The sequence below is a fragment of the Camelus dromedarius genome, chromosome 16 (genome assembly GCF_036321535.1).
Source record: "Camelus dromedarius isolate mCamDro1 chromosome 16, mCamDro1.pat, whole genome shotgun sequence".
Lineage (NCBI taxonomy): Eukaryota > Metazoa > Chordata > Mammalia > Artiodactyla > Camelidae > Camelus > Camelus dromedarius.
Genome location: NC_087451.1, coordinates 56,918,379 through 56,931,168, shown reverse-complemented (window position 1 = coordinate 56,931,168; position 12,790 = coordinate 56,918,379).

The following is a 12,790-nucleotide window of genomic DNA, read 5'->3' as shown; positions in this document are numbered from 1 at the left end:
AAGTTTGTTTTCTATGTCTGTGAGTCTGTTTCTGTTTTGTAAACAAGTTCATATGTGTGTGTGTGTGTTTTAGATTCCACATATGCATAAGTCATATGTTATTTTTCTATCTCTTTCTGGCTAACTTCACTTAGAAGACAATCCCCAGTTCCATCCATGTTCCTGCAAAAGGCATTATTTTATTCTTTTTTTATAGTAGTGTTCCATTGTATAAACATACCACAACTTCTTTATCCAGTCATTCGTCAGTGGACATTAGGTTATTTCCATGTATTGGCTATAATAAATAGTGCTGCTATGAACATTGGGGTGCACGTATCTTTTCAAATTAGAGTCCCCTCCGGATATATGCTGGATCATATAGTAAGTCTATTTTTAGTTTTTAAAGGAATCTCAATACTGTATTCGATAGTGGCTGCATCAAATTACATTCCCCTGAGCAGTGTAGGAGGGTTCCCTTTTCTCCACAGCCTCTCCAGCGTTTACCGTTTGTGGACTTTTGAATGATGGCCATTCTGACTGCTATGAGGTGATACCTCATTGTAGTTTTGACTTGCATTTCTCTGATAATTAGTGATATTGAGCATTTTTTCATGTGCCTATTGGCCATTTGTATGTCTTCATTGGAGAATTGCTTGTTTAGGTCATCTGCCCATTTTTGGATTGGGTTGTTTGTTTTTTGTTATTAAGTCATATGAGTTGTTTTTATATTCTGGAAATAAGCCCTTGTCAGTCGCATCATTTGCAAATAGACTTGATCAGGTCCGCAGAGAAGGCGAGTTCCCACAGGAGCCAAGTGAACTCAGCCCACGTCCAGTTGGAGGCTGCTCTGGACCAGGTGTGCTGGGCTTAGGGTGGGCGCAGGGTAGGGGCTTCAGGGATCAATCAAGAGTGGCCCTGGCCTTAAAGGAGACACCTACGCAGGGAATGGTGCTCTTTGTCCTTATTTTAGAGGTGCCTCTGGTGTGCGTAGGGCAGGCAGTGCCCACGGTGGCCAAGTGCTCCCTTGGCAGTCTGGCCGCCGGTGATGCTTCCCCTCCTCCCCTCCCCTGCTCCTGTCGTAGGGTGGTGGGGTATTTATGCCACGGAAATGGCCAGTGCTACAAATTGGGGCTTGATTTGTTGCGTTTTATTTTCAAGCCTTTAGAAAGTCTAGACCTTAATATTTCAAGAAAAAATATTAAACATAATGCAGATTAATCTTAAAAGTGTGTCATATATGTAGCTATTGCTTTGTGAATAGCAAAAAATATAGGAAAATATCCTTTCAGTATTTGGAATCTGCTATCTGACTCACATCTTTGATGAATGACAGAAGTTAGAGCCTAAGTCTTTGTTGTTTCACTTTTGTTTTATCTCCTGACATAAACACAAATTTCAACCAGTGTTCATGTCAGAACAACACTCATTTATCAGCTGCAACCAGAGATTGCAAGAGTTTGGTAAAATTGCTGGACACATCCTGTGGGAATTGTTGACTATATGGAACTACAGTTAAAGAGTGCTTTTTTTGGAGAGGGGAGGCAATTAGGTTTGTTTGTTTGTTTATTTATTTATTTATATGGAGGTCCTGGGGATTGAACCCAGGACCTTGTGCATGCTAAGCAGGCACTCTACCACTGAGCTGTACCCTCCCCCCTCCTAAAGAGTACTTCTTATTATTTGTAATCTGAGTGCTACCGTACCTTATATTAGTAAAATTTATACATTATATATTTATAAAATTTATAAATGTAATTATAAATCTATAATTTATATGTATAATAATTATACATTTTGAAATTTATAATTATAAAAATATATTATGTATTATTTATATATTATATGCAATATATTATTATATACCTATTATATATTTATAACATATGATGTATTATATATATGAATATATTAATAATTAAGATAATATGTAATTACTATAATACACTAAAATATATAATATACAACTATATAATATATATAATATATAGTAATTGTCATACATTATATATTATATATTTATTATATGTAATTTATAACATTATGTATTATATAATACATACAGAGAACTATATTATAAAATTATATAATTATATATTAGTAGATTATATATTATATATTATTTGTATATTATATATATAGTTCCCTTCCCCCAGATATCTGGTGGTTAAACATTTACCCACATACCACTGGCTTATATAGTTAAAACTCGAAAACCCAGGTGCCTCAGTTTGGGTTTTAGAAGTAGATCCTTAGACAAAAATTTCAAGTGCAAAAGTATTTTGGGAGATGTCTCATGAAACATCATTAGGAAGTAGGAAGTGAGACAGGGAAGGGAAATAAGCTAATAAGGGGTGTTTTATCAAGCAAATGAACACCATGGACAACTGGAGCTTAATCCCACAAGCTTAATCTTCACCACGGGACAGCGAAGAATGTGCACCTGAGCATTTTCTCGAAGGATGAGGGAGCTGGGGTATTTGTCCTCCTGTCCCAACAGGCTGAGGGTGCTCTCAGGCAGGGGGAGTGGCGTTAACCCCCTAGCACTCTGGCCTTCTGGTGCACTGGAGGCCAGAGAAAGTCCTCAGGCAGAAGTCTGGTGCTGATAAGTCTGGCCAGTAAGTGCCTACAAGTGGCCAGAGCTCAGTGGTAGCAGGGGGTAGGCCATGATACTGCCAGGGGTAGGGGCCTAGCTTTATGGAACATTTTGGCCCCTTTGGGACACTGGCACATTCAGTGGCAGCTGGGAAGGGCTTAGTGCTTGGGGACTGAGGCCCAGGGGAACTTCCTTGCCTTTACCTCTCTAAGTCTATAACATGGACTAACATGGACATGGAATAGCACCTTCCCCAAGGCGGTTAAGATTAAATGAGAACAGGGCTCAGTAAATGAAAGCTTAGTGTCCTTTGGATTCTATGAAGACAGATTCTTCTCAGACCTGTGACCTTAGAAGAGTTTCTCTCTCTTGACAGTCAGATGTGCCTCATTCATAGTTAGTGAAAGTTCTGTATTTCATCATGTTTCCCCTTTGGTCTTGGCTGCCAGGAAGTCCAGGGCTAGATGTCAGGTGTAGCAGCCTCTTCCCTGTGGTTCCCACCACCTCACTTTTGCAGCAGACACACATTGGGGTGGATGCTTAGATCATAAAGGTTGAGACCAAATCTATGCCCCTCATTTCTTCTGATACCAGATCTTTACTCCTTGGTCAGGGGATTGGGCAGTGGGGCAAGTATGCCTGCTGGATTAGTCATACAGGATTCTGGCTACTGGCTACATCAGGCCATGACAATGGTCTTCCTTGGATTTTTTCAAATTTGAGCTGGTCCTATCTAGCCAAGATGCTGAAGGATGAATTTAGGACTGCCTTCAGCCATGGGTTCAGCCTTGTGTGTGTATGTGTGTGTATGTTAGAGAGAGAGAGAAAGAGGATGATGAGTCAATGAATTGCCTCTTTTTGAAACTAATTCAAGTTGGATTTCTGTCTTTTGCAACCAAAGCATGTTCAGCAGTATACTCTATTATCTAATTCTTGATTTATTTTTCTTTGACCCTTGCTGTATATTTTTAGTTTTGTTATATATGTCTTTTTTTCAAGAGGTAAGTTTTAAGTTATGGATTTTTTTCTTTTTTAAAATTAAACTATAGTTGATTTACAATATTGTATTAGATTCAGGTGTACAGCAAAGTGATTCAGTTATATATATATATATGTATGTATGTGTGTATATATATATATATATATATATATATATATATATATATATATATATATATATATATATATATTTTCCAGATTGTTTTCCATTATAGGTTATTATAAGAAATTGAATATTGTTCCCTGTGCTATATAGTAAATCCTTATTTTTTTATCTATTTTATATGCAGTGGTATGTATCTTGTAATCACATACTCCTAATTTATCCCCCTTTGGTAACCATAGATTCGTTTTCTATGTCTATGAGTCTGTTTCTGTTTTGTAAATAAGTTCATTTGTGTCATGTTTTTAGATTCCACATATAAATAATATATAATATTTGTCTTTCTCTGTCTGACTTATTTCACTTAATATGATAATCTCTAGGTCCATCCATGTTGCTGCAAATGGCAATATTTCTTTTTTTATTTTTTTAAGCTTTTTAATTGAAGTATAGTTGATTCAAAATGTTTTAGGTGTATAGCAAAGTAATTCAGTTTTATATATATATAATACTTTTCCAGATTCTTTTCAATTATATGTTATTACAAGATATTGAATATAGTTCCCTGTGCTATATAGTAGGTCCTTGTTGTTTATCTATTTTATATATTGTAGTATGTACCTGTTAATCCCAAATTCTTAATTTATCCCTCCCTGCCTTTCCCCTTTGGTAACCGTAAGTTTTTTTTTTCTTTCTGTGTCTGAGAGTCTATTTCTGTTTTGTAAATGAATTTCTTTGTATCATTTTTTTAGATTCCACATATAAGTGATATCATACGATATTTGTCTTTGTCTGATATACTTCACTTAGTGTGATAATCTTTAGGTCCATTCATGTTGCTGCAAATGGTAGTATTTCATTCTTTTATTCTTTATTATGGCTGAGTAATATTCTGTTGTATGTATATACACACCCCTTCTTCTATATCCATTCATCTGTCCATGGACACTTAGGTTGGCTATTGTGAATAGTGCTGCTATGAACACTGGAGTGCATGTATGTTTTCAAATTAGAGTTTTTGTCTTTTCTGGATATGTGCCCAGGAGTGGGATTGCTGGGTCATATGGTAACTCTATTTTAAAAATTTTTAAGAAAGCTTCATACTGTTTTCCATAGTGACTGCATCAATTTACATTCCCATCAACAGTGTAGGAGGGTTCCCTTTTCTCCACACCCTCTCCAGCATTTATTATTTCTAGACGTTTTGATGATGACCATTCTGACCAGTGTGAGGTGATAGATACTTCATTGTAGTTTTGATTTGCGTTTCTCTAATAATTAGCGATGTCGAGCATCTTTTCATGTGCCTATTGGCCATATGTATGTCTTCTCTGGAGAAAGTTTATTAGGTCTTCAGGCCATTTTTTGATTTTTTTTTTTTTTATATTGAGCTGTGTGAGCTGTCTGTATATTTTGGAAATTAAACCCTTGTTGATCACATCATTTGCAAATACTATCTCCCAGTCCATGGATAGTCTTGTCATTTTGTTTATGGCTTCTTTGCTGTGCTATACACATGGGTCTTCCCATAGGCTTCCCATTCCCCTCTTTTGGAAGTGAGTGACATAGAAATGGGGTGTGTGCGTGCGTGTGTGTGTGCGTGTGTGTGCAGACAGATGTTGCCTCCACTGCACCGACAGCCGAGGCTGGGAGGAGATGAGGCCTCGGGTGATGCTGAGTGACCAGTGGGACCTCCCTGGCCTTAGGACCTCATTGGGACCTCTGAGCTGCTGCTTCCGCCTCCCCATCATTCCCAGGCTAGGGGGAGGCGGGGCTTGGCCTCCAGCCTCAGAATGTGGGCCCCACCGGCAGGTCCCATGCCTTCTCCCCTCACACCCAAACTGTCCTGCTGACTCTTCCCCAGCAGGGCTTCTGGGCCTGCTGGTTCCCAGGGACTCCACCCCAGCCAGGCCCTCGCAGACTCACCAGCTCATCACCGCGGCTCGCTGGCCTCAGCAGCTGTCCCGAGACATCCCTTCTCCTGTCACTCCAAGGCCCCAGCTTGCCTGGACTCTTTGTTCTTTGTCTCTACCTTTGCTTGACTTTTGATACCCATTTTTAATTTGTGTTCAGTCCCTGCTTGCCACTGATGAAACTCTAGGGCTTAATTTAAGGGAAGTTTTTAGCCAAACCTTTACTCTGTGCCAAACCACCACGCTGGCTACTTGACAAGAATTATCTACTCCTCGCAATAACCCTGCGAGGTAGGAACTATTATTATGCCCATTGGATAGGACGTAGGCTCAGAGGGCTGCGGTGCCTTGTCCAAGGTCATGTGGCTGGTCAGTGGCGGCGGAGAGGGGTGCCCAGACTGGAACTCCTGTTTACTGACCCGAAGACCCCTCGGTGTCTCAGCCTGGGGGAGAGGTGGACTGCCTGGCGCTGAACCTGGTCCCCAACGTCTGACTGTGGACCTTTCTGCCCTCGAACCTGGAACTGTCCGGGGACCCCTTGCCCCTGTTGTCCTTCCCCTGGGTCCTGCTGGCCTGTTGCTCAAGGTTCCTGACACAGCTCTTGTGATTCCCAGGAGCTGATTTTTTCCTTACTACTCACGGCTGGTGCTGGAGTTCCCGCAGGCACGCCCCAGCCTGGGAATGCCCTCTCCCCACTCCACCCATCCAGGGACCTTCCTTCTTTCAAACCTGAGTCAAGTGTTTCCAAGAAGTCTACCATGTGCTACCCACCCCACCTGGTGGCTCCTTGATTCTGGGCTCCCCTCTGCCTGTGAAGCAGAGAAAGCTCTAGGCTCATCTGCCCTCCCCTATCAGACCGGATGTCCCCAAGGACAAGGGCTGTGCCTCCCCTGTCAGACCAGAGTATCAAAAGCAAATTAACACGCTGAACATCAACTATGTGAGAGACCCTTTGGGGCCTCCTAAGGCACTGTTGTGTGCTATCACGGGAGTGGGAGCTGCCCAGATAATAGAAGCAGTGGGAGGGCTGAGAAGGGGGAAGCCAGGTGATCAGAAGCGATGAGGTGGGACTTCCTGGGAGAGGTGAGGTTTGCGTCAACACCATCTCTTACCTGGATAGTGGCAAGTGATATCTTCTTTCCTGGTTTTTCCTTTGCTGCCCCCTCTCCCAAAGTGTGTTCCACACGGACGCTGGAGTGGCCCTGGTGAACACTCCTGACAGTGTCACTCTCCTGCTTAGAACTCTTCAGTGCCCCCGGAGTGGTCAGGATAAAGTCTGAGCGGACAGTGTCTTTCACCCGGGCTCTGCTCTCAGTTCCGTCAGGCAGATCCAGCCTTCAGCTGTGCTCTCCAACAATGCTTGAGTGCTTGCATTCTCTATCAGACCTGTCTCATGCCTCTATGTCTTTGCTTGGGTGCTTCCTTGAGCCAACGGGATGTCTTTCCTCACTTCCTTAGCTTACTTACCATCTACTTATCTTCGAGGTTCAGCTAAATTAAGAACTCCTCTAAGATGCTTGCCCACCCTGGGATGGGTGGGATGACGTCCCTTTCTCTGTGTTCCATCTATCCTCCCCTCAACCCTGCCCCACCCACCTACCCACCCACCCACCATCCATCACCATCCATTCTTCTATTTATGCATCCATTATTCTTCATTCCATCTATCCATCTGCCGACTCAACTGCCCATTCATCCATTCATCCATACTTCCACATTTCCTTACCATCTTCCCTTTCCTCTCTTCCTCCCTTCCTTGTCCCTCTCTCCTCTTCTTTCTTTCACTGAGCATCTGCGTTATGCCACACAGTCTGCAGAAATCATATATCAAATCTGTCTATTGAACTAAGGCTCGGCCTTAAAGAGTGAGGGATTTGCACAGAAAGAGAAGACAGAAGTGGAAATTCAGGCAGAGACTGAAAGATGGGTGGGGATGTAGGGGGTCAGTGAGGCAACCAGGCTGTTGGAGTGGAGATCAGTTTGCTCTGGGCATCAAGGATAATTGACTGGAGAACTTAAGCCTTGTTTTTCCTGAACAGGGAACTCACAGAGGGTTAATGAATCCTTGCTGTTGTTCATATTCTTAACAATCCGAGTGTGATTCTGGGCTGCAGGCACAGTGCTTTTCGGCCCACACATTCTCACCCTGCCTAGCTCAGGTTCTGGGTGACAATTAAACATTTGGCACTTTCAAAGCATGTTCTGCTGTGGGACATTGGACATGACCCTTCCCCTCCCTGGGCTTCAGTTTCCCCATCTGTAAAGTTAAGAGGCTGGTCTAGTGACCCCTGAGGACCTTTCTGGCTCTGACTTTTGGGGACTTTCAGGAGGGGACCTGTCTTTGAAAAGTGAGGCTTGAAGCCCAGGTGGAGCTGGGATTAAATCCTGGCTGAGCAGCTGCCTTGATGTGGACTCTTGGGAATGTCCTTAACCTCTGAATCTTCTGCATCTCTAATGTGGGATGGTCAGTCTCAGTTCTATTGGCTTTAGCAGTGGGCAGGCTCAGACGGGCCCATGGACACTGAAACACTTGGCGCCGCCCATCTGTTGTGTCAGCCTGGGTTCTTCCAGGATGCTTGGCCCAGGCGGGCAGGCTGGCTTGGGAAACCAGCGGGTGGCAGAGCTTTCTAGGGGAAAGGGGACCCAGGTGCTCCAGGCTCCCAATTGCCTCCTGAGCCTGCCATCTTACCTGCCAGCCCTCTCCCTGGCCCTGTGTTGGCCCTGCCTTTCTGGTGACAGGGGCTGAGGTCCAGGTCACTTCAAGTGTCAGCTTCTATTCCTAGAATTGACAGCCCTTGGCTCTGGGAGACTTTACCTTGCCGTGCACAGGTGGCCGAGACTGGTGAGGAGAAGGATGGGAAAAGTGAAGGGGTTGGTGGGGGAGGGTGTAGAGAGACAGGGAAAGGGGGGCAGGGGACACAGGACTCTTCCAGAAGGAGAGAAGCCCAGCCCTGGGCATACCCTGGGGGTGAGGGTGGGGCAGTCTGAGAATCATAAGGAGGGCGCCAACTGGTCACTTGACTGTGAGCCTCTCTAGACCTCAGACTTCCTACCTGTGGCATGGGGAGGTCCCTGACTGTCCACTCCTTTCTCCCAAGGATGGTAGGGGCCTAGGAAAAGACTCTAGACATCTAGAGGAACACTTGGCATCCCTTCAAGGGGAGAGGCATGGGAACACCTTAGGATATAGAGAGGGTTTGAGGAGGCCCAGTCTGGCTTTGGGGCTGGACAAGAGAGGGAGAAAGAGTTCTTTCTCGAGCCTGGACCTTCCCCTCCACCTCCCTGCCCTGCCAAGTCTCTCCTAAAAGCCAGCATCCCTCAAGAAGTCTGAGTAAATGAGGCTCTTAAGCCAGTGGGCATCAACAGTACTTCCTTTTCATTGATGGATATGAAAACTGTAGGTGAAAGTTTAAGGACACACAGGATAAGTTGCATAGTCTCCAAGTATGTTCCTCAAAGTATTTATTAGTTTTGGCGAGAAAAACAGTAACATTATGGTGGAGAAATCTAGCAAACCCCACCTTAGCCAATGAACAAGGTCAAAGTCACCGGCCCTGAGACACATCAGTGCACGTGAGATGCCTGAGATGATGCATGGAGGCAGGTACAAGGACACTTCTGTGGTTGTCCTGCCAAAGTGCATAGCCTCAATCTGATGCTGAGAAAATCTCAGAAAAACTCAAACTGAGGGATATTTTAGAAAATAACTGACCAGTGCTCTTCAAAAGGGTCAAGGTCTTAAAAAACAAGGGAAGACTGAGCGGCTGTCACTGACTGCAGAAGGCATGATAACTAGCGGGGTAGAATCCTGGATTGGATCCTGCAACAGAAAAGGCTCATTAGTGGAAAAACAGATGAAATTTCAAGTCAAGTCTATAGTTAATTACCAGTATTGGGTCAATGTTAATTTATTGGTTTTGATCATTGTACAATGTTTCTGTGATATGTTCATATTAGGGGAAGCTGAGTTGAAGGCTACACATAAACTCCGTACAATTTTTGCAACTTTTTCTGAAAGGCTAAAATTATTTCAAAATTAAATGTTAAAAAACAAAGAGAGAGAGAGAGAGCTCTTTCCCAGAGCAGCTGTCTTTTGTGAAGGAAACGGGGTGATGGGAGGAATGGATTGGAGACCTGAGAATCCTGTGCTTCCTAGCTGCCCTTTTTAAAAAAATTAAAATTTTTTTGTTAGTGGAGGTAATGGGGATTAAACCCAGTACCTCATGCATGCTAAGCACACGCTCTACCACTGGGCTATACCCCCAGCCCTCTGGCACCCTTATATGTTGAGCTAAAAGCGACTCCCAGAAGTCTTCCAGATTTGCCCTGCCCACATCTTATCACAACAATCTCTTCAATAAATTTTCACCACTGCTTCGGCAACGTGGGTTGTTATGGGTCTGTTCTATGGAGTAGTGGGTTGAATAGTGTCCATCGCAAATTCATGTCCACCCGGAACCTCAGAAAGTGACTTTATTTGGAAATAGGGTCTTTGCAGATGTCATGATGGGAAGGATCCAACGGCGATCATACTGGATTGGGTTGGGCACTAAATCCAGTGAGCATCCGTATAATAGACAGAGACACACAAAGATGATGGTCATGTGAAGACAGAGAGACTGGAGTTTTGTTGCCACAAACCAAGGCACACAAGGAGCTGCCAAGCTGGGAGAGGCAAGGAGAGGTTCTCCTCCAGCACCTTCACGGGTGCTGCTGGCACCTGAACTTTAGACTTCTGGCCTCAGGAACTCTGAGAGAAGACTTTCTGTTTTTGTTTGTTTGTTTGTTTTTAATGGAAGTAATGGGGGTTGAACCCAAGACCTCATGCATGCTAAGCATGCCTTCTATCCCTGAGCTATACCCATCCCATCCAACTTTCTGTTGTTTTTAACCATCAAGTTTCTGATAACTTGTTACCACCATCCCAGGAAACTAATACACACTGATTGTACTTCTCTTATGTCTGTTCATATCTTCAGTCGTTTTGATGTGTATCCTCTCTTCCCTCTCAGGCTGGGGCCTTCCAAAGGGCAGAGACGGTCCCTTCTATGCAACTGGGCTCTGCCTCTGTCCCCAGGCTGGGCTGTCCTGAGGTCCCCTCCTACCTTAGGATCCCATCCCCTGTGCTCAGCCGGGCATCAGCACACAACGCGGGCTCTGTGTGGGGCTGCCTGGCCCTGCCACGTCACCTGTTTGCATTGGCATTGGTTTCCCCCCACCAGGCTGGTACAGGGAGATTCACCAACCACAAGAGGCACCACCGCAGGCTCCTCCTTTATCCCCAGTCCCCCTTCCTGCGGCGGCTGGAGGAGGGGCAGGGAGGGAGCCTCTTTTGGGTCCCACTGACTCAGGTGAGAGGGAAGAAGAGCTTTCCCTGTGTCCCGTGCTCCAGGGATTCTATCTGTGGTTCCCTGCCGGGCAGAGAGCCGGGGTGGCGGGCGGCACAGAGGAAGCGGGCGTCGGGCTCTTGCGGTCCCTGAGTCCCTTGGGATGTTGCATTTTTCTCTGGAGAGCACCCCCCCTCACCTCTCCACCCCACAGCTGACAGCAACATGTCTCCTAACAAAAGCGTTTTTTCCTTCAGCCAAAATCCCTGCTGCCTCTCACTGGGGAAATTGCAGGGCTGGGCTGAGGTGGGGGACCAACCTCTGGAAGAAGATTAGGAGTGTCTGTCAGAGTTGGTTGGGGCAGGGTGGGGCGGGGCCCTCGCTTACTCACATCCTTGAGCGTCCTCAGCCGGGCAGATTTGGGAAGCCCTCAGCCTCAAGTGTCTGCCTCAGCATTGTCTTCTGGGCTACTAGGCCCTCGTGGCGGTGGCGGCGGGTGGGTGGGGAGGGCGGCTCCCTGACTTCTGCTTTGGTGGCAGTTGGGGTGGGGGGAGAGGGAGGCTCCCCTTCCCTTCTGGGAGCAGTTGATCTTAGGAGGAGTGTTGGAGCCTCCAGCGGGGGCTGTTGGGGCCTGTCTTGGGAGATGGGATGTGTCAGGCAGCCCCAGACACGACCACATTCCTCTCGACATGCCTGCCGGGGTCTGTGCAGCTGAGGGGTGGCGGGAGGGTGGGGTGAAGCCAGAGGGGGTGCCTTGGGAGGTTGTCTGGGAGACGTGGGATAGCTGAGGTCCCAATACACAAACCTCCAAAGCAGCCAGATGGACCCCTGGAAATGTCCCCTGATCCTTGGGGCCTCAACCGTCAGGGACCCTTGAATCCACTCTCAGGTCCCTGCACTGCCCCCAACACCCCCCAAATGCAAACATCCTTTGGGTCAGCTCCACAAGCATCTCAAATAAAGTTACCTGAGCCAGACCCTCCCACTGGGGCTGCCCTGGGGGCCTGAGAAGACATCTGGGGCTGGAAGCAAAAAGGCCCCTTTCAGTCTTGTTCCAGGGGTTCTATTCCACCCTCTTTGGGGCCCAGCCTGGGCTACACCAGTGCTACCCAGACTTCATGCCACACTCAGCTGACACACAGAGCTGACTCTGCAGTAGGCAGGGTGGGTGGTATTTACTCCCACTTTACAGATGAGCAAGCTGAGACCCAGAGAAGTGTCAGGTTCTGGGTCACTCAGGGGTAAATGGTAGAGCCAGCACCCAATCTGACTCCATGCTCTTTCCAAATGTCTCCTGTAATACCATCTGCCCTTGGCCCGACTGAGCAGCCAATGCCATGGGCCCATCCACAGGTGTGTGGAGGAGCTTAGGGTCTGTGCCCAGGGCTAGGGGGAGCCACCTGGATTTCCCTTTACTAGGGGTGTCAAGGTGTAAACCTGAGCCACCTGAATCCTAGTTGAGAATGCTTCAGGGATGTGACAGGACCCCTAGTGTGGCCCAGCAGGTCAGACTTGGGAGGGTCTCATAGTTGGTAATGCTGAGGGGTGACCTGGCCATGCTGGTGTCCTCCAGCCAGGTGCCACCTGGAGTGGTGGGCTTCTCCTAGGTGAATGTCAGAGGCCCACCTAGTTAATGGGGAACTAACAGGTCGCTAGGTTTGTGGTGCACAGAGGCCCTACTCCTGCCACCTGGCTGAGCCCAGCATGTGGGCTCTGGAGAGCCACGCTGCTGGGCCCTGAAGGGAAAGTGTAGCCTGCAGGCCCACACCTCCTCCTGTGAATCACACTTGGCGGGACAAGAAATCCCAAACACTCTGAACAATGAGTTTCCAGTAAAATATGACAGACGTGATGAGGCGGCGAAGAGGAGGGA